Below are 23046 nucleotides of genomic sequence, written 5' to 3' on the forward strand. Positions count from 1 at the left end.
TCATCTCTGAGTGGTAATTTTGAAGTTTTATATCCAGGTGTCTTTTTTAAAATAATTTAGGCAAAGGCTAAACTGCTTGTTCATGGTTAGACTAATGACTTCACCTTCACTTTATAAAACAAGGTAAAATAATGCAAGTTTAACCTCTTTTTAACATTTTGCTTTAACATTAGACTAGGGACGGGTGGGGAAAGCTAAAGCACATAGAAAAATAAATTAGTTTACTGGAAATCTTAAATTGCTGTTTTATATTTCTTTATAGGTCACTTCAAATTAATAAAACCTATTTTTGTCTTCCACAAATGAAAACTTCCCTTTATTTTTGAATATGAAAGAGTTCATAAAAGAAAAAAGATTACTTTTGTTTAAAGACCTCTTATGAGGTTACTGGTATATCGAATGTGTGAAGAGAAGAGTCAGCAAAAGATTAATATATAAAAACGTGGTTTTATCAAAGGGTTCTTTTGCCAGATGAGGTACTTGAGCTAGTTATTTTTATTTGTCTAAATACTGAAACCACTGAACTTCTAAGAATTATCATGGGGGAAAAACTGGAAAAGACATTTTTACACATAAAATACATTACTGTTTCTATTAACAAATTTTAAGCATAATACTAATTATGGAAAAAATTATATGTTGAGCAATTTCACCACTAGGAGTTTATCTTAAAGCTACATCAACACAAATTTAAAAGGATGGTCACAGAAGTGAAAAACCACTAACAGTTTAAACGCCCATCAACAGAGTATTGGTTTAAAAAATTACATGCCACCATAGGATAGAATACTAGTGATGGCACATGGCTTCACCAAGAGAGAGATAGAGAAACTGTCGTCACCTGCGGAACCATCAATCCAGGATGATTAGGTTGCTGGCCAGGAAATTAATAAAAGACAAGGCTATTGAGACAAATTTATTTTTAAAGCAGGACAAAAAAAATTAACATAAAAATTTCTCTGCCATTTGAGCCACTACCTTCTGCATAAGACATTAACTGGATCCCCTCAGAAGACACAGGAATGCCTACTTGCCCCCCCACCCCCCGAAAAGGCAATTACTCCTGGAGCTAGCACGTAACTCCTTAAGAGAAAACACTTTTCTCCATCCTGTAAGGGGTCACTCTCACCTTGCTGGATGATGTGAACTGTCAACATGCTGCTTTGACGTAAAACTCTCCTTGTCTCAAAAACTTGTATTACTGTGCCTTGACTTCTCAGGCAAGCTTCTCAGGAAAGCTTTCTGAAAGACTGTCTCCAGGGTTATAATCCTCCAGTTGGCACAATAATTTCCCTTTCCTTCTAAGACTGACTAATGATTAACTTTTTTGTCAGAACTATTCATATATAGGATGTGTAAAAACTGGAAGTTAATAACAGTATGTCCATATAAAACAGAGAAGCATCTTCTTCAAATAAATATCTTCACCACAAATATTTGATGTTCTGAACTTAAATTTACACATTATAATGGAACCATCAATCCAAATGCTGTTGCATCTCACAGAACTTAACTATAAGGCTGAATGGTATCCTAAGAATTACAAATCTTTTAAAAGGTATTTTACATAATTCTCATTGGAAACAGTGATAGCTACCCCGAACCCTGCTGGCTACACTGTCCTTAAAGGTAAGACTGCCCTACAGGACAATCTACCTTAGAAAATCATTTCAGTAACAAATGCTCAAAATAAAGCTCACACTCTCTAGCTTATGAGTTTATTTTGCAATATAGTATAGTTCTGATATATTTTATTGGAAAAAAAGTCAAAGTTCTGGCAAAATCTCCAACACCTCAAATATAGCTAATTGCAAAATAGCGAAGGAAGGCTGGTTTATAAATTTTTTAGAAGATCATTAAATAGTAACAGAGAAAGTAATTTCATATCCTCTCTGTCTCTATGAGAGAATAGAATTACTTCATCTGTTTACCAGTTGGGTTGAAAACAAAGAACATACAAAGATTAGAAGACAAGCCAGGAAAATATCTGTCCATTAAAATATATCTCACATATAAAGTTTTCTTTTCATTCTTCCTAATGGTCCACTGAATTATGTAATAAAAAAAAGGATATTTCCAGTAAGTATAAAGACAGCACTACTATCTTTGACTGAAATGTTTACATTTTTGTCAACAGATTGAACATTACAGCTTTAAATCTTCATCTTCTGCACAATCTCACATCATTTCAATTTATTTTAACTTTTATATTTTATTATTTTTTACTCTTCTCCTACAACTTGATTTTTTTCTTCACTTCCTTCTTTTTGGTTTCTTGTGTTTACAGTATATCAACGAAAGCAAAAGAGGATTAAAATCTTGATGCTACATTAAAAAATTTAATAACCAGTTCTGTCCAAATCTGACTTCCCTTCAAAGGCTTATATACTAATTAAGAATAAACGATGGGATTCAGGACTTAAGATCAAAGCAAGAGTGCCCTGAACCTTCCCCACTGTGCTGTCTCCTGTGGTTGTCGACTGCTCGCTGTAACCCCTAGAGTTCCACCTTCTCTGTGTTTTAATTGGGCATAGATCCTTTTATTACCAATCCTAGCCGCCATAAACAATTTTCATCTATCCAGTCTACCACATATGTCTAGTTATTCTAGTTTACTTTGTCAAAGGGAAAGTGCAAAACTATCTTGCATTAAATTTAAATTCTGATTGGTAACTTGGTTTTAAAAGTGATTATTCTACATTATAATAAATTTCATCCTCAAAATGATGCTGTGAGATGGGTATTATTATAGAAGGGGAAAATGAGGCTCAGTGACCTGCTTAAGATAATACAATGGCAAAGCTGAGACGTGAAATCCTGTCTTTGTCTCCAAATCCAGTGTTCTTTCCACCACTCCACATTACCTCAAACTATTCAGAAAGAATATTATTAATAATTATATCTAGCAAAATTGAAAAATTCAATACTAAAATTACATTCCTTCACAACTTATGTGCAATAGCCTAATCTTTATATTAAAGTATTGAAATGTTTTTCTTCATAGTAACAAGTATAAACAAGGAAATTTCTTTGTTTACTTATATATTTTTTTACTTATATAATTTACCTATAAATTATATAAGCAAACAAAGTATAATTATATAAGTAAATAGAAATATTTAATTATATTTCTTTGTTATACTTAAACAAGTATATATAACAAGCTAAACAAAGAAATACAAAACTAGAGAAATTAATATAATGAACCTGATATATCTACCTTTCTACATCAACAATTACCAATATATGATACATTATCAATATATATTTCATCTTTACTTCCACCCTCACTCTACAACTTTTGAAGTAGATTGTAGAAAACACAGAATTTCATTTGTAAGTATTTCGGTATGTAACTCTGAAAGATACGGAGTCATTTTCAAAAAATACAATCACAGTACTATTACCAATCCTAAAAGCTTTAATGACAGTTATTTAAAATCAGTTGCACACTTCTTAAAAGTTTAGAAACAAATCCCATTTTACTGTCAGTCTCCATTTCTCTCTACCTTCATAAATAAGTTGCAAAATATTTCATAAAGCATTCTGATATCTCCTAGGAGGTTTCTTAGTATCTGAAGAATTATTCCATGTCAAAATTTACAAACACATTGTGCCACAGAAACTCCTCCAGGGATAGATGAGGACCTCGATGAAAGAACCAGATGGATAAAACATTACATGCTAAGTGTTTACCAGAATAGAAAAATAACCTATACAAGGACATGACGCCTAAAAAAAGGGATCCAAACTATTACCTGCAATTACATACTAATCCAGTCAGTATACAGAATGCTAATTGTACAGGACTGACAAAACCAGAGATTTGTTTGGTGTAGTCTTACTAAAAATAGTTAAGTTTTACATTTCTTTTATAGGTGAAGTCCTATATCAATATATAACCATGTTTGACCTATGCTATATCATGAAAAATGATAAATCTAAGATCTTCCTATAGGCACAGGTATAATCCACTCCTCATCAATTGTTGTTACAATATTAAACACATGGAAATATATACACTACCATATGTAAAACAGATAGCCAATGGGAATTTGCTGAATGACTTAGGGAACTCAAACCAGGCCTCTGTAACAACCTAGAGGGGTGGGATGTGGTAGGAGGTGGGAGGGAAGTTCAAGAGGAAGGGGACATAGGTACATCTATGGTTGACTCATGTTGATGTATGGCAGAAACCACCACAATATTGTAAAGCAATTATCCTTCAATTAAAAATAACTTTTTTAAAAAAAGAAGCCATTCTTGAAAATATTTAGCAAAATATTTAGCAAAAATATTTACCTGTCTTATTAAATATTTTCAAGAGTGAACCATCAAGTTCATTTGATGGTTATATCCAATGAAATTCAAAGGACATTCCATCAAATGTGGAGCCAGACAACAAGCTAGGCATCATGGGTGCCCAAAGGGAGCCAATAGTCAAAGGAGGGAGTGGCAGAGGAGGAGACAAACACATATAAACAGGTACACTGAATTTTAATGTAGTTAGTGCTGAGAGAGATGCCCAGGATATGTGAGCACAGAGAAGGCACTTAAAATATGCAGTTCAGAAACAGTTTCCAGGAGAATATTTCTGAGCTGAATTCCTAGATATTGAGCAGAATGAGCTAAACCAAGAAAGGAGGAAGGGCATTCAAGCCATAGGGTGTAGCACCAGCAAGGGCCCTGAGTCATGTGCAGGGAACCGGAGCTCGAAGTGCAAGGTGAGGAATGGCAGGAAGTAAGGATGAGGGCACACGTGGCGGCCAGGCAATGCAAGCTCCTGTGTACTACATTAAGCATGGCTCTACCCTGCGGGTGACTAGAAGCCACCAAAGAGATCATGCACAGGTTGCATGATTAACTCTGTATCTTCATACTAAGCCCTCTAGAGGCAAATTTAAAAGAGATTCCAAGAGGATAGAATGGAGAATGGAGGGAGTCTGGAAGGAAGATGATGGGGACCTGAACTTTCGCAGTGGTGGAGAGAATCCAGATGGATAGATGAATCTGAGCAGCATTTCGGAAGTAAAACTGGCAAGACTTCACACTAGACACAGAGGTTTCTGGAACTATGTCCCAGAGGGTAGAGTGAGAGCATTTCTATTCAAAATTCATTTAAATTATATTGAATGTCTTCCATTTTCTTTCATTTGAAACTTTTAAATTTGCAATAGAAATGCCCTCAGCTTACCTATATAAACTTTCTTGGCACCGTGCCCAAACATGAACCATCTGCTCCAAAGCAAATGACAGTAAGTCTCACTATTTCCTATGCAAGTGCTAAGATACCTAAGGTTTGGTATCAAACATCTTCACTCATTAGGGATAAGAACACTATTCAAAGCTAGAAGTTCTGATGTTTATTTAATATTAACTCATAACAGTTTTGATAAGGAATCTAGTAATATCTAATCACCTGATAATTAAGTCTTCCATTCTAAATTCTGTGTTTATTTTACAGTTAAGAACAATGAGCATAACTTCCAAAATAAATGTTAAATAATGATGATGTACATATTTCTTGGTTTGTTCCTAAATATCTCAGAAATGTCATTAATATTTTACCACTAAATATTAAACTGATTATTCATTTATCATGTTTAGAAAGTACCCACCCACTCCAACATTAACACCCCTTTTCTTAAAAGCTCATTTATAACAGATCACTATTTAAAAATTGTAACACAAAAATTAGGTCGTTCAGCCAACCACACTACAAAATCTATCTTCTACCCTCGAAGATTTAGAAATATATTTCACTTTTAAATTTGCATTATAAAAATAGAAACAGAGTTTAAAATAACTAATCATAAACTTTTCCACAGAACATTAATAAACAAACTATAGAATATAATTGTTCTCTACTACCATTTTCCTATAGAAAGGATATAAAAACTTACTACAACCACAACAAAGAGAAAACACTGTTTAAAGGAGATACTATGGCTAGTATATTTTTATATTTAAATTTCAAATGATCAGAGTTAAACACATGTTTAAATAAGTATTAAAATTACCCACTAAGAAAGCAGCAGTCTTACCTGTAACGAACATGAAAAGAATGGTCTTCTCTCATGCTTATCAAATTTTCCTCCATCGAGTCATATTATAAGCTGGGTATACTAAGAAATTATTTTATTTTGTGCCAATCCAGCTCTACAATGTAGAATTGTTGCAGAACATTGTCCGGTTAGTATATTAATGAGTTGGTGTTAATACATCCTAAGCTCCTGCTTCTTCTTTATTAATAATGAAAGGAGGTCAATGTCAGACAGCTTAAAGGTTCAAAATGTGTCCCAAATCCTTGCATCTCTGGCCCTTTCAGCGGCACTTCAGCAACATTTCTGCAAAAGGAATACAAGATGTTTTGCTTGAAGTCCTGTTTTCAAAGAATAACCTAAAGTAATTCCAGGCTGTACCGTAATCACACAGCTAACTTCACAGACTGCTGTCAGGTCAACTATGGCAGAAAAACAGCAAAGGGCTTAATCATCAGAGGGCTTCTACAGAAGGATGTGAACATATGATATTTACTTGAGACATGTACTTTTTCATCTTTTAAATTGGTTTAAAATACAATAATTAATGTTACATTTTCCATTACAAATATAGAAGAATAGATATAATACTAGTATCTTAAAATTGTGACACTTTAAGATTTAAAAAACTACCATTAACAAGTAAAATGAAAATTCAACAACTCATTTGAACAAGTCAGTCCTAAACTCTATAAATTTATTTCTTCAAAGAAGATATTTATGCTGATTTTAAAATTTTCTCTGAAAGTGATTATACCCACAATGAACAGCAAAAGGATGAATATGAAGATATAAAAGAGGACATCAAAATCATAAAATGTGGGGGAAGAGAGTAAGAAAATGTGCATCTTTTCCTCCCTGGAATGTATCTGAGCCTATATGACTACCAGTCTAAGGCAAGTAGATGTACGAAAGGGTTAACATACTTGAAAAACAGGGTAACAACAAATCAAAAACATACAATAGATTCACAGAAACCAAAAGAAAGAGAACATAAGTATAATACAAGAAAAAAATCATCAAACCACAAAATGAAAAGCAAAAAGAAAAAGGGACAAAGAAGAAATATAAAATCAACAGGAAAACAATGTTTAAAATGGCATAAATACACATCTATCAATAACTACATTAAATGTCAATGAACTAAATGCTCCAATCAAAAGATGGAATGGCAGTCTGGATTAAAACAACAGACTACAATATGCTGCCTACAAGAGACCCACTTTAAGGCAGAGTAGACATATAGATTGAAAGTAAAGGGATGGAAAAGGATATCTCATGGAAACAAAAACGACAAGAAAGCAAGAGTTGCTATACTTAGACAAAATAGACTTTAAACCAAAAGCCATAAAGATAAAGAAGGATGCTATATGGTGATAAAAGGATCAATACAAGAAGAGGATTTTACACTAGTCAACATATATACATCCAGCAAAAGCAGTTATAAGAGGGAAGTTTATAATAATACAATCTTACCTCAAGAAACAAGAAAAACATCAAATCAACAAGCTAAACTTGCATCTAAAACAACTAGAGAAAGAACAAACAAAACCTCAAGTTAGTAGAAGGAAGGAAATCATAAAGATTAGAGCTGAAATAAATGAAATAGAGACAAAGAAAACAATCACAAAGATCAATGAAACTAAAAGCTGGTTCTTTGAAAAGATAAAATTGATAACCTTTAGCTAGACTTATCAAGGAAAAAAGGGAGAAGACTCAAATCAGTAGAATTAGAAATGAAAAAGGAGAAGTTACAACTCATCCCATAGAAATTCCAAGGGTCATAAGAGACTACTATGAACAATTGTATGCCAATAAAACGGACAGCCTGGAAGAAATGGACAAATTCTTATAAAGGTACAGTCTCCATAGACTGTGAACCAGGAAAAAATATAAAATATGAACAGACCAATCACAAGCACTAAAACTGAAACTATTATTAAAAACCTCCCAACAAACAAAAAAGTCCAGGACCTGATGGCTTCCCAGGCCAATTTTATCAAACATTTGATTCTTTGCGACCCCATGGAATTCTCCAGGCCAGAATACCAGAGTGGGTTGCCATGCCCTCCTCCAGGGGATCTTCCCAACTCAGGAATCAAACCCAGGTCTCCCACATTGCAGGTGGATTCATTACCAGCTGAACAGTTAACAACTATCCTTCTGAAACTTTTCCCAAAAATCACAGAGGAAAGAAAACGTCCCAACTCATTTTATGAGGCCACCATCACCCTGATACCAAAACCAGATAAAGATACCACAAAAAAAGAAAATTACCTTTTATGATTTAAAAAAAAAAAAAAAAAGCTCTCCAGAAAGTGGGCATAGAGGGTACATAACTCAACATAATAAAGGCCATATATGATAAACCTGTATCCACTGTTTTCCCATCTAATTGCCATGAAGTGATGGGACTGGACACTGGAAAACAGTGACAGACTTTATTTTCTTGGGCTCCAAAATCACTGCAGAATGTAATTGCAGCCATTAAATTAAAAGATGCTTGCTCCTTGGAAGAAAAGTTATGACCAACCTAGACAGCATATTAAAAAGAGAGACGTTACTTTGCCAGCAAAGGTCTGTCTAGTCAAAGCTATGGTTTTTCCAGTAGTCATGTATGGATGTGAGAGTTTTCCATAAAAAAAGCACCAAAGAATTGATGCTTTTGAACTGTGGTGTTGGAGAAGACTCTTGAGAGTCCCCTGGACTGCAAGGAGATCCAACCAGTCAATCGTAAAGATCAGTCCTGAACATTCATTGGAAGGACTGATGCTGAAGCTGAAGCTCCCAAACTTTGACTACCTGATGCGAAGAACTGACTCACTGGAAAAGACCCTGATGCTGGGAAAGACTGAAGGCAGGAGGAGAAAGGGATGACAGAGGATAAGATGATCGGATGGCATCACTGACTTGATGGACATGTGAGTTTGAGCAAGTGCTGGGAGTTGGTGATAGACACGGAAGCCTGGCGTGCTGCAGTCCATGGGGTCGCACACAACTGAGTGACTGAACTGAACTGAAGGAGACAAAAGACCCGTACTCTGAAAACTGTAAGATGCTGATGAAAGAAACTGAAGACGACATAAATAGATGGAAAGATATACCATGTTTGTGGATTGGAAGAATCAGTGTTGTAAAAAATGATTATACTACCCAAGGCAATCTATGGACTCAATGTAATCCCTATCAAATTACCAATGGCATTTTTTCACAACACACACAAAAATCTCAAAATTTGTATGGAGACACAGAAGACCCCGAATAGCCAAAGCAATCTTTAAAAGAAAAACAGAGCTGGAAGAATCAGGCTCCATGACTTCTGACTACACTACAAAGCTACAGTCATCAAAAGAGTAAGTTACTGGTACAAAAATAGAAATATAGACAACAGAACAGGAGAGAAAACCCAGAAATAAGCCCATGCACCTATTGTCAATTAATCTATGACAAAGGAGTCAAGACTACACAATGTTGGAAAGAGTCTCCTCAACAAATGGTGCTGGGAAAACTGGACAGCCACATGTAAAAAAAATGAAATTAGATCATTCCTTAAGTCCAAACACACAAAAAAGCTCAAAATGGATTAAAGACCTAAATGTTGAGACTGGACACTATAAAACTCCTGGGGAAAAACATAGGCAGAACACTCTGACATAAACCACAGCAACATCTTTTTAATCCATGTCCCAGAATAATGGAAATAAATGCAAAAATAAACAAATGGGACCTACTTAAACTCAAAAGCTTTTGCACAATAAAGGAAATGATAGACAAAATGAAAAGACAGCCCACAGATTGGGAGAAAACATTTGCAATAAGAAATTAGTCTCCAAAATTTACAAACAGCTTATTAGGCTTACTAGCATCAATACAAACAACCCACTCAAAAAATGGGCAGACCTGAATAGACATTTCTGCAAAGAGGACATACAGATAGCCAAGAGGCATATGAAAAGATGTTCAACATCACTAGTTATTAAAGAAATGCAAATTAAAACTACCATGAGTTATCACCTCACACCAGTCAGAATGGCTATCATCAAAAAATCCACAAACAAATCCAAAACAAATGCTGGAGAGGGTGTGGAGAGAAAGAAACACTCCTGCACTGTTGGCAGGAATGTAAATTGGTACAGCCACTATGGAGAACAGTATGGATTTTCCTTAAAAAACTAAAAAATAGAGCTACCATATGACTCTGCAATCCCACTCCTGGGCATATATCCAGAGAAAAACATGGCCCAGAAAGATACATGCACCCCAATGTTCATTGCAGCTCTGTTTACAATATCCAAGACATGGAAGCAACCTAAATGTCTGTTGACACAAGAATGGATAAAGAAGATGTGGTATACATATACAATAGACTATTACTCAGCCATTAAAAAGAATGAAATAAGGTCATCTGAAGCAACATGGATGGACCTAGAGAATGCCATACTGAATGAAGTAAGTCAGCGAAGGAGAGATATCATAGGACATCCCTTATGTAAGGAATCTAAAAGAAATCATGCAAATGAACTTATTTACAAAACAGAAAGAGACTCATAGACTTAGAAAATGAACTTATGGTTGCCAGGGGGAAGGGACAGTTAGGGACTTTGGGAAAGTCACGTACACACTGCTGTGTTTAAAATGGATAACCAACAAAGACCTATTGTATAGCACATGGAACTCTGCTCAATGTTATGTGCCAGCCTGGATGAGTTTTGGGGGTTTGAGGGGGAATAGACACATGTATATGTATGACTGAGTCTCTCTGCTGTTCACCTGAAACTACCACAACATTGGTAATCAGCTCTACCCCAATACAAAATGTTTTTGGTGTTAAAAAAAATTAAACATATATGCATCTAATAAGGAAGCACCCGATACGTAAAACAAATACTAATAGATATAAAGGGAAAAATAGTGCTTGCTTTGGCAGCACATATACTAAGGTAAAGGGAAAAATGGAATACAGTAATAGTAGGAGATTTTTCAACACTCTACTTACTTCAGTGGACAGATCTTTCAGAGAATCAATATGGCAACTGCTACTGCTAAGTCACTTCAGTCGTGCCTGACTCTGTGCGACCCCACAGACGGCAGCCCACCAGGCTCCACCATCCCTGGGATTCTGCAGGTAAGAACACTGGAGTGGGTTGCCATTTCCTTTTCCAATGCATGAAAGTGAAAAGTGAAAGTGAAGTCGCTCAGTCTTGTCCGACTCTTAGCGACCCCATGGACTGTAGCCTACCAGGCTCCTCCGTCCATGGGATTTTCCAGGCAAGAGTACTGGAGTGGGGTGCCATTGCCTTCTCCCAATATGGCAACAGAGATATTCACTAATATAACAAACAGTTAGACTTAATTGATATTTTCAGGACAGTACATCCAAAAAACCAGAATATAGATTCTTTTTAAGTGCATATGGAACATTTTCCAGGACTGACCACATACCAGGGCATAAAAGAAGCCTCAATAAATTTAAGAGTATAGAAATTAACTCAAGCATCCTTTCTGATCATAACAGAATGAAATCAGAAATTTCACAGAAGAAATGAGGAAAAAAGTAATTACATGGAGATTAAACAACATGCTACTAAAAAAACCCCAATGGATCAACAATGGAATCAAAGAGGAAATTAAACTACAACCTTTAAGGTAATAGTTAAGAGAAACAAGGTGAACATAAGATATACGTGCTTACAGAAATAAAATTATACATATGTGTGTCTGTGTGAGTGTGTATGTATTCTTGGAATCCAGTGTTATAAACAACCCCATAGGTCAGTTAGCCCAACATATTACTACAACATTCCCAGAAAGGTTACAAGGCAGCTAATCCTAATTTTGAATAGTCCTTTCAGCAATCTATTCCATATTTTGAGCAATCTTTCCATTTCTACCCATTTCTCCCTTCTACTGCCATCCAGTAAAGCCTAACTTCTTTTCCACATAACATCCCTTTAAGTATTTCAGCTATAACATAAACTAGACTCTAAATAATACACACTCACTGCTTTGTTAATTAACTATAGTTAGGATAGTAGGGAACAGAGTAGGAGGAGAAAGGTAGAAAGGATTAGTCTAGAGGGATTTCCTAGAGCAAATGCGGTTTTCATATTAATAACCAATGTGGCATATAAGAAACACAAAATATTATCCCTCTTATCCTCTCTCTTGGCCAACAAATGAAGCAGTATCTTAAGAAAGGAGGAAAAGATGGGTAACGGTTATTAAACCAACAAATCTCTTTTTCCTTTTGTTTAGAATTCCATGTACTTTTTTTCTTTAATAAAAAATATTAAGGGAACTGGGCTCCCCAGGTGGTGCTTGTGGTATAGAACCCACCTGCCACTGCAGGAGACATAAGAAATGCAGGTTCAATCCCTGGGTCAGGAAGATTCCCCGGAGGAGGGTATGGCAACCCACTCCAGTATTCTTGCCTGGAGAATCCCATGGACAGAAGAGCCTGGCAGGCTATGGTCCACAGGGTTGCAAAGAGTCAGACATGACTGAAACGACTTGGCACGCAGGCACATTAAGGGAATTAGTATAGATAATCAGAGCAACAGCTCCAAAGTGCATTTAAATTACACAACAGCTAAATTGTCAATTAAACTGTTTTCCACTACCACTTTGAGGTTTAGGTTATTTATAGTATGGGGCAGAAGGTGAGGTATTAGAATTAAGTTAAATTACAATTTAATTGAAATATTTTTCCAGCTGTGATATCACAATGAAATCCCCAAGCTCACCAAGTATTAAAAAAAAAATTAACTTCATACTTATTAAAATATAAGTATTTAATTAAATTAACAAATGTATATAAATGGAGCTGCAAAATACCTTACTTGGTTAGGACTGCATACAGAACTGTAAAAGAATGTAACTCACCATTTTACCAAGATAATTTATAATTTATTTTCAATGGGAGAGTATCCCCCAAAAGGTACTCTTAAATTCAATCTCTAAAACAATTAAGTAATATTTATCTTACATTTAGTCACTGAACAAACAAGTAATTCTTTTTTTTTGCCACTTTTTTTAATTGAAGGATATTTGCTTTACAGAATTTTGTGGTTTTCTGTCACACATCAACCAGAATCAGCCATAGGTACCCCCCCTCCTGAATCCCCCTTCTAATCCCACCCTTCTAGACTGTCCGAGAGCCCCTGCTCGAGTTCCCGGAGCCACACAGCTAATTCCCGTCAGCCGTCTATTTCACTTACGGTATTGTAAGTTTCCATGTCACTCTCTCCATACATCTCACCCTCTCCCTCCTCCCCCACCCCCCGCCCCGTGTCCTTAGGTCTGTTTTCTATGTCTGTTTCTCCACTGCGGCCCTGAAAATAAATTCATCTGTACCATCTTTCTAGATTCCATATATATATGTCAGTATACGATATTTATACTTCTCGAGTTCACTCTGTGTAATAGGCTCTAGGTTCGTCCACCTCGTTAGAAATGACTCAAATGTGTTCCTTTTATGGCTGAGTAGTATTCCACTGTATATATGTACCACAGCTTCTTTATCCATTCACCTGTCAATGGACGTCTAGGTTGCTTCCATGTCCTAGCTGTTGTAGACAGTGCTGCAGTGAACACTGGGGCACATGTGTCCTTCTCAGTTTGGGTTTCCTCAAGGCATATACCTAGGAGTGGGATTGCTGGGTCGTATGGTGGTTTTATTCCCAGTTTTTTAAGGACTCTCATATTGCCTTCCATAGTGGCTGCATCAATTTATATTCCTACCAGCAGTGCAAGGGGTTTCCCTTTTCTCCACACTCTCTCCAGCATTTATTGTTTGCAGACTTTTTGATGATGGCTATTCTAACTGGTGTGAGGTGGTATCTCATTGTAGTTTTGATTTGCATTTCTCTAATAACGAGCCATGTTGAGCATCTTTTCATTTGTTTGTTAGACATCTGTATGTCTTCTTTGGAGAAACGTCTAGGTCTTTTTCCCACTTTTTGATTGGGTTGTTTTTCTGATATTGAATTGTATGAGCTGCTTGTGTATTTTGGAAATTAATTCTTTGTCAGTTGTTTCCTTTGCTATTATTTTCTCCCATTCTGAGGGCTGTTTTCTCACCATGTTTATAGTTTACTTTGCTGTGCAAATGTGTTTTTAAGTTTAATCAGGTACCACTTGTTTACTTTTGTTTTTATTTCCATTACTTTAGGAGGTGGGTCATAGAAGGGCTTGCTTTGATTTACATCATCAAATGTTCTGCTTATGTTTTCCTCTAAGAGTTTTATGGTTTCTGGTCTTACATTTAGGTCTTTAATCCATTTTGACTTTATCTTTGTGTATGGTGTTAGGAAGTGTTCTAATTTCATTCTTTTACATGTAGCTGTCCAGTTTTCCGTGCACTACTTATTGAAGAGGCTATCTTTGCCCCACAGTACATTCTTGAACAAACAAGTAATTCTTTATTCAATGATTCATGTTGCAAAAATCTCTAACCAATTTATTAACAATATGTTCATTCATGCTCCACATGGAGTTAACAAACTCACTGCATATTTTTATATATTACAAGTACAACACTAATAAAATTTACAATAATATTAAACTATAAATTGTTCATTAAGATAAGAAAATTCAATGACAGGACCAGAAAATAGAACGGAAATTACAGGTTTGAAAGAATATTAAGAAGTCATCAAGTTTAATTTCCAACCTCCATTAAGACTTACAACTTACAACTAATAATTTACAAAGAACACATGCCCTTAAAAGCACCTCCCAGGTTTAACAAGCAATGCTCCAAAACCACACTGCTAACAAAATTGTTAACTTACAGCATTTTTTTGGTCTGACTATAGATAAAGAGAAAGCAATAAGTATTTTCCATATCCTAGAAACTGACAGAAGCATGTAGATTGTCTCATGTCTAATTACCTGATTAGGAAGTCAAAACAGGCAGACTCCCCAATTACATACCCGGTCAGACTTCTAGACACTGTCCAAGGTATGCAATCAGAGTAAACAATAAATCCAAGACTTGCTATACTCCACTGGCAACAAAGAATCATCAAACTAGGTGACTAGGCAAAACGGGGGATAGACAGTTACAATTACAGCTGATCTTTGAATGGGTCTGAACTCCACAGGTCCATTTGTAGGAGGACTTTTTTCAATAAATAGATGCTACAGTACTACACAATCCACACTGTTGGAGAAGGGATAAGATACCCACTCCAGTATTTCTGGGCTTCCCTTGTGGCTCAGCTGGTAAAGAATCTGCCTGCAATGCGGGAGACCTGGGTTCGATCCCTGACTTGGGAAGATCCCCTAGAGAAGGGAAAGGCTACCCACTCCAGTATTCTGGCCTGGAGAATTCCATGGATTGTATAGTCCATGGGGTTGCAAAGAATCTGAAACGACTGAGCAACTTTCACTTCACTTCACTTCACAGATATAGAACCATGGATACAGAGGGACCAAATGTAAAATTATTAGTGGATTTTCCACTGCACAAGGAGTCAGCACCCCACACCTCCACAGTTTTCAAGAGTTAACTGTGTATTTTTTGTCCTTATTTCAATTTACTGGAGAAGGCAATGGCAACCCACTCCAGTATTCTTACCTGGAGAATCCCATGGCCAGAAGAGACTGGTGGGCTATAGTCCATGGGGTTGCAAAGAGTCAGACATGACTGAGCGACTAACACATACACATTATCTAAACTATCTACTCCTGACTGTAACCTAAGTGCCAATAACTTTTGGTCTGATTCTTTCATTCATGTATCTCTATATACTAGTAAAACCCATTTGATAATAAATATAACTTACTTGTCTTGCCTCCAGGTTTGATAATTTAAATTCTTTAAATTTCTCTTATCTTAATAATTCCCTATAAAGTACAATACTCAAATTCCCCAAATTCCTTTCAGTTGTAATGTTTAAAATCAGATATAGTAGCTGTTTATAAATTGGTACTGGAATAAACATTGAGGAAGAATGAAGGACATATTTAAATAAACTTCTTCCACTTTAGAATTCAGGGTCAGGTTGGAGCAAGAACACACATCACAGTGCTAATGGGGTAGCAAAGCAGAATGCTGAAACATCCACTTACAAAAAAACTCAAGTAACCACCGTAGGTAAACTGTTTTCTGTCAAATTAGGTATCTGTAAGTATACCCTAATTTATTTGTAGATGGTCTAAATATGGCTTGTCATCTGATCCAACCATCTATTTCTAGTTACATTTTATCTGAACGATATAGAGGCAACAGGATGGCAAGTATAAGGAACAATGCATGTAAAATTCAGAGTAGGAAGGGAAAAGCAGGAAGTTTACTTAGAGTATGCAGAGTGTAAGAAAAAGCAAAAGCTACAGTAAGCAAAGTCAGCAAGAGTTCAGAGCTTGCTTTCATGTGGCAGATGCTGAGGAGCCAAAGAAAACTTATTCTGCCATCAGAATGTAAGACTGATGTGGGAAATTAGTGCCTGAAGTAAATGAAGTCAGGATCAAGAACGTCTAGGTACTTGATTAAGTAACCTAGCTAAGAGTACCTACAGAAAAATGAAAATAATGCCCCATGGCTTAAAGAGGGGCAAAGGTCAAACAGTGACAGATGCTTACAAGACTTCCAGTTATGAGGATAGGTGGAACAGTAGCAATATGCAGAGTAACTGATGAACTGGACTGTAAGAGTCATACTTCCGAGTTGAAATACATGGAATAGTTATATTAAACTTGTGTTTGGTAAGTGCTATGTTCACAAGAAACAAAAAGGTATCAAACTTAATAATTTGAAATCAGATAAAACTTGATAAATGGGGAAGGATGGGGGTGGAGGGAAGTAGAATGAGAGATTAATATTTCTTAGATTAAAATTTGTAAAGTACCAATGAGATTCAAATGTTAAAAACTGATGACTCAGTGGCAAAATTAAGGAGAAATTGCTAAGGGATAAATAAATAAGGCAATGCAAAAAAGGTCTGATTCTTTATTCAATGTATTTTCTACCAATAATATAATAAAACTTGCATAATACTGTGAATTAAACATAATTTCAGATTATATGCATCTGTGTATCTATATCTATCTATACTGTTACACATAGTGTTACCTGATAACTGTCATTATAGCAAATGTAAATTACAAAATTCCAAATTAATAAAAAAAATAGTGCATAGTAAAGCAGATCATTTCTTTATCATTCTGGAGAAAGGAGAATTTGCCACAGAGTATGCTATAAAAACTGTATCAATAAAGTTTTCTTATAGCAAATATATAATCCTAAAGTATGTACATCAACTAAGGTTACATCTTAACTTATTGCTAACCTTTAAGTTTGCAACAATCAGTGTTAAGTCTATAAGACGTTAGGCCAAGTTAGGTTAAAAAATAACTAAACATTAGTTAATAAATAACTAATATTTAGGTTAATAAATAACTAAGTATAACTGCTTACTAAATATATATTTGATTATAAAGACTTTCTAATAAGTTGCTTGTGACCACTGATCAGCAAAATAAAAAGAATAAATTCAAAGAACAGATTAGAATAATAGTTCTAGATTCCAAGTAAATCTATATCTTAAAGGCACACCACCAGTCAGAAGAGTTCTCATTTATTTTGAAATTAATCCTCATGGATCATTTTGAAAAACAGCAAATACATGCAAAGTCAAAGCACTATTGATTTTAAACTCTCATTTATTCTTGGCAGATCAGAACAACAGAAATTTAGGTTCAGAGCTGTGGACATTAAAAGGCAAAACAATGAATGCAACTATTTCAAAGTGGTATAATCCAAAAACAATTTTAGTAATATAAGAATTCCCTATTGTGTTTTCAAAGGTTTACACCTAAAAGTTCACCATTCTAAACAACTAAACTATACATAACCTTCCATTTTGGTGAAGAATATTTATATTTCTATCCATCACATAAAGCTAAAAAGACTTCAAAGAATATGCACCCTGGATAATCAAAATACTAAAAAAAAGTCATACATGAAATTTCAAATTAGATACCTACTAAAACAAAATGGAATCTAGAAGAAAGATTTGACTAGTTCAAGCCTTCCTCTCAGCACTGCTGTTAAACAGTGAGAAAGGACCAAGTGTATGAGTCTACTCACAAGAGACAGGCTGAATGTCTGTAACAGCAGTGTTCAACAGTCTTTACATGAAGCACTGCAGACAGAATCACTACTGCACAGGCAGCCTCTTAAGTGTCTTAGGGTTTGGCATCCCATGATAAAGCAGAAAGAAGTTGAATATTGAATATTTTCCTGAGAGGAAGGTGATAGACTAAAAAGGGGCTCTGTTTTTAGATTCTATATGGAGCCAATATGAATTATGCCAGTGATTACGCTAATCATTGAAACTGCTCAATGGGATATGATGAGGTAGTTGCCTAAAAATTTCAAGAACCAAAGGAAGTTTCTTTTATGCAACAGTTCTAACCTTGGTTACCTTTTTCCCCTGCAGAGCAGTTAATCAAAAATCCTATTTCAACAAGACTACTTATTTATATTTAAAAATATAAATATGTCCAACTAAAGGAGAAGTCTCATCTGTGTTCATTAGAATAAAATTAGCAGTTTTCTCCCTATTACTTGGTCTTATTTCTCCTCAAAGTGAAGTCCAGAGTTTACAAATAATGTTAATTTTCCCTCCTATAAAAAATTTTGAATATACTGTACTTTTAATCATTAGTAAAATCAATAACCTTTTGGAGGAGTTTCAATTAAACATATAAGTGACTTTTAGTTAATTACTGTAAATGTAAAATTGGATACAAAGCAATATTTTAATATCAAGGTTATAGAAGACACAATGATAATTTTTTTTTAAATTTTAAATTCAATCAACCCCAATTATATTTTCAGTACATTACAAATGACTACTCAGGTTATAAGGCCAGGTAATCACAAGAAAAATGTCTGCAATCCAAAAACCCTATGACTCACACTAAGCCCGATTTCCTTAAAAAAAACAAAAAAAAAAAACCCTAAATATATACATTAATCCTTGCCCTTTCCAATCTGTACCTTTTGTCAATAAATAAGTTATTGGATAAACTTAATGCAATTAATAGGAGCTCAAAGAATACAAAATAAACATCATCTTATGAACACATTACTATGACAGAAAAAAAAAGAAATACTTATTTGTAAACAATGGGGAGAATATAACTTGGAGAAAAACTGGTCACCAAATAAATCACCAGAAAATATGACTCACAGCCCTTTACTACTACCAATGTTGGTCAGCCATCAGCTTAAACCAATTAATATATGTATGAAGAACTAAACAGTGAAAGAGAAAAGAAGTGGTTCCTTCTACTGAACTTGATCTTGAGTTAGTAAATGACAATGAATCAGTTCTCTTAACAGAAAAACTCTGAAATGACAAAACTGGTTTCAAATACATTTTTAAGGAGAAAATAAACCCCAAATGCAAAATGATTATATATGCCTTAAAAGAATCCCTAGAGAGTTTGAATTCAGAATTCTTCACAGGAAAATATAACTGCTTTCTCCTTCCAAAAGTTATCACCATTCTGTGTGAAAATGTTTCTATTCAATTCAGTAATGCTTTGAGATGATATTGAAAGAATAATTCTAAGTAAAAAGAACTAAGAAAAGTTTTTTTGAAGCAAGGAAATCTGTTCTGCCACTTGAAGGATGGGTAAACCTTACTACTAGGCAAACTGAGAAAAGGCATTTCAGTCACAGGGAAATGCTCACACAAAAGCAGAGGGGGTGGGAGTGTAGAGAAAGTGTGCCACTTTCTGGGGTTAGGAGTCAGCAAAGAGAATTCTAAGAAGGTACTAAATTGTGAGGGACTCTGAATATACATGTGGCTGAAGGAGTATTTGGCCTTGTATTTGTACGATGAGAAATCTTGTGATTTTTTTCAACAAAGGAATTGAAAAGTTGGATCTGTGTTAGGAAGATAAACTGGCAGACAGAAGAAAGTTACTTCAAAAACTCCAGAAACCATTACTGAAAATAAAGCCTTCTCTCCTCATCTCACAACACCAAGCAAATTGCTTTGCACAGAATCGACGTCCAGCAAACTTTTTTCATTTCTTGCCTGAAGAAGGTAAGAACTGTTAAGAGGCAAAGAAACCTATGGTAGTGAGAAAACTAGACTTGAGTACATTTCTGCTCCACAGTAAAAAGGATATTTATATTTATGTAAATAACTCAGGAAGAACCTCTTAAATTTTTACTGTTTTCATAAGGACAATTAGAAGGATATTGAAAGTGTTATGTGATTTATAAAGTATTGAAAGGAGAATAGCTGTCCAAAAAGAAGGGCTGAAATATTTCTGCATAGTTCACAGCAAAACACAGCACATACAGGCATCTTAAAAGTGGGATTATGTCTCTACGAATGTAATCTAGAGACCCCGAGATTTAAAGAAACACAGAGAAGCAACTGGGACTTGGTCATGGTTTGAATCTCTGCACAGTGACTAGTTACTACTTAAATGATCTAGTAAAACTCTCAGGGTTGGTTTGGCATAATGAAACTTATCCAACATGTGTCTTGGTGATTAGAGATATGATTTACAAAAAGCACCTCAATGCCTGGCTCTGGTACTTAACAGAAGTACTCAATATAGTAGTAATAATCATAATTGCCATTGTTGTTTTAAAAATTACACATCTATTAGATTTAGAATGCTAGTCTAAATCTATGTCACATTTTCAATTTTAAAATTCAAGAGATCTAATTAAAAAGTTTTTATCTTTTAGGTAAATTAGAAACATTTTATGCTTAAGAACAAGGCCATTTTAAAAACTACTATATCCTATCTTTGTTTTAATTAGCCTAGTACCAAGTCTGAGATTTATATTAAAACACTGTAACACTGAATGTCTGATTTAATAACAGAAGTTAATACAACTAAACAGTTTATCCAGCCAAAGAGGATTTGGAGGGAAAGCTTTCTAAAACAGTAACACATAACTTTTTACTCTGTATCAGCTTCAAGGTAAGCTGTCCCTCCTCCCCTGAGCCTCCACACTACACACACACACTCACACGTCAACCAAAAGCGATCTGCCCCCTTTAAATGATGATTACTGACTTCTAAACGGTTAACCAAAGCTGCCTCTTGAATAATGACAAGCCAAGCAAAAGTGGCATTTATCAGGTAATCGCACAGGTGATTATAAAGCCGGAAATCTTCCGTGCACCCTTCTAAAGTGGCAGCTTCAAAATTCAGCTTCCCACACAGGCCACCAGACTCCAATACAAGCCGACTGAAAGGAAAGCCAAGAATCTACTTCGTTTAATTCCACGGGAGGGTTATATTATACATTAAAGCAAATAAATTTTCCACCCTTAGTCGTTTTCTTTAAGAGTTCAAATGATAACAGTTTAAAAATGAGCTAACTGGTTACCATTAAACAAGGAAACTATAGGTTTTTTATTATTCGAAGATACTCTATAGATTTTCAGGAAAGGGCTTTCTTGACATTCAATGCTTACTAAAACTTTTTGCAGCAACTATCAATTCCTATGGTAAAGCGACAGGTTGATTTCCCCAGAGTCCATTAACTTCAATTTGGTAAACGCAGGTGTCTGACAGAGGCTGCCTGCTCTAGACAGCAAACTCACCACTACAAGAAACGCGATCCTTCTCGGATTTAATTCCACCGGGTTTCGCGTTTTTGTTTGTTACCCACACTCAGAATACGTAAGTTGTTCTTGTATCCTGCTGTACTTCTTATTAAACGAACAAATTAGGGAAGAGAGCCCTTAGGATGTACTCTAATTTTTAAATGTCCAACTTGAAAGAAACTGAGTGCTCGACCTGGAGCCGGCTACTCCTCACCCCGAATTTCTGATTTCTCGACTTGCGTCCCCGCGACCACTCTGGCCCCCTCCTGACGCGAACAAAGGAGATCGCCCCCAGACCTTGGACACAGAGCCCGCCCCCCACTCACTCACACGCCCCACTCACTCTCACGCCCCCCTCCCTGTCACCTCCCTCCGTCCGGCGTCCACAAACGTCCCTCCGAACTCACCTCCCGGGGGCCGGCGAGTTTAGGGAGCGCGGCGGGGACGGCGAAGCTGCAGCAGCAGCGGCCACCTGCGCAACAGGCGGGTGGCAGCGGCCGCTCCCGCGGCAGGTCCCCAAGCAGAGGCACCGCGGGAGGCCGGCGCGCGCCCCCCGCCCCCAGGTCACGTGGGCCAGAAGTCCCGCTCCCTCCTCACCGCCCCCAGCGTCGGCCGCCACGCAAGGGTCCCGCAGCACCGCCCGCCAGCTACCGCGCCCCCCGTCTGCGCCTGCGCCCAGCTCCGGGCGCTCCCATTCAAACAGACAACGCCCCGCGTCTTTCGGACCCGCCAATGGCCGGCGGGAGGCGGGGCGATCGGCGCGCTGCCCCCGCCCCCCGGGCTGGGCTGGGACTGCGTGTCCGATTGAGGGAAGGCCTGTGGGCTCTTAGTCCCTCCGTGGCTCAAGGGTCTGTCCTCAACCACCAAACCGAAGTTATTAATACTTTCCTGCCCTCGCGTTTCTTCTTCAGGCAGTGGCGAGTGGGCGAAAAATATCGTCCACAAAGCGTCCTTCAGATGGGTCTGGCCGAGACCAGAAAGACCTCTGAAAGACGGGAATCCCAAACAAGTGCCTCCTGCCCTGAAGGCTTGGTGCCGGCCCAGAGACAGACTCCCAGCGGCGTTTGTGGGATGTTTGAGAAAAAGAGGGCTCTGTGAAGGGAACAGAGGGCCCCGTGTGAAAGTTTGAACAAGGCAGCCTCAGTTCTTGAGGCTGTGTGACAATTCCTGGTGTTCCCAGCTGTTCAAAAAGCAAACTTGTGTTGACTGCAGAATCGCTGGTTCCCAGGAAAATTGGAAGGCAGCTTTGCTGCGTTTTAAGCAGCTCCATTTCAAATAAACTAGGAAGAATACGCTTTATTTCCGCTCATTTCCTCTTCATATCAAGTTAACTGAAAAATAGGTCTGTTTGTTCTTTACAAAAATACTAAGATTATAGTCTCTCTTGGTTTAATTATCTGAAGAATTTAATC

General features: G+C 36.5%; 1 protein-coding gene across 1 annotated transcript in view; it reads right to left on the minus strand.

Annotated features, from left to right (window-relative positions):
* Positions 1-22684, minus strand: part of GPSM2 (G protein signaling modulator 2) — a 69762-nt gene extending 47078 nt beyond the window's left edge. Inside the window, exon 1 of the mRNA XM_043460462.1 lies at positions 22042-22684. The gene's annotated coding sequence lies outside the window, so the exon portion shown is untranslated. The remainder of the gene's footprint in view (positions 1-22041) is intronic.
* Between the last annotated feature and the right edge of the window lie 362 nt (positions 22685-23046).

This window comes from Cervus canadensis, chromosome 2 (assembly GCF_019320065.1).
Source record: "Cervus canadensis isolate Bull #8, Minnesota chromosome 2, ASM1932006v1, whole genome shotgun sequence".
NCBI classification, from domain to species: domain Eukaryota; kingdom Metazoa; phylum Chordata; class Mammalia; order Artiodactyla; family Cervidae; genus Cervus; species Cervus canadensis.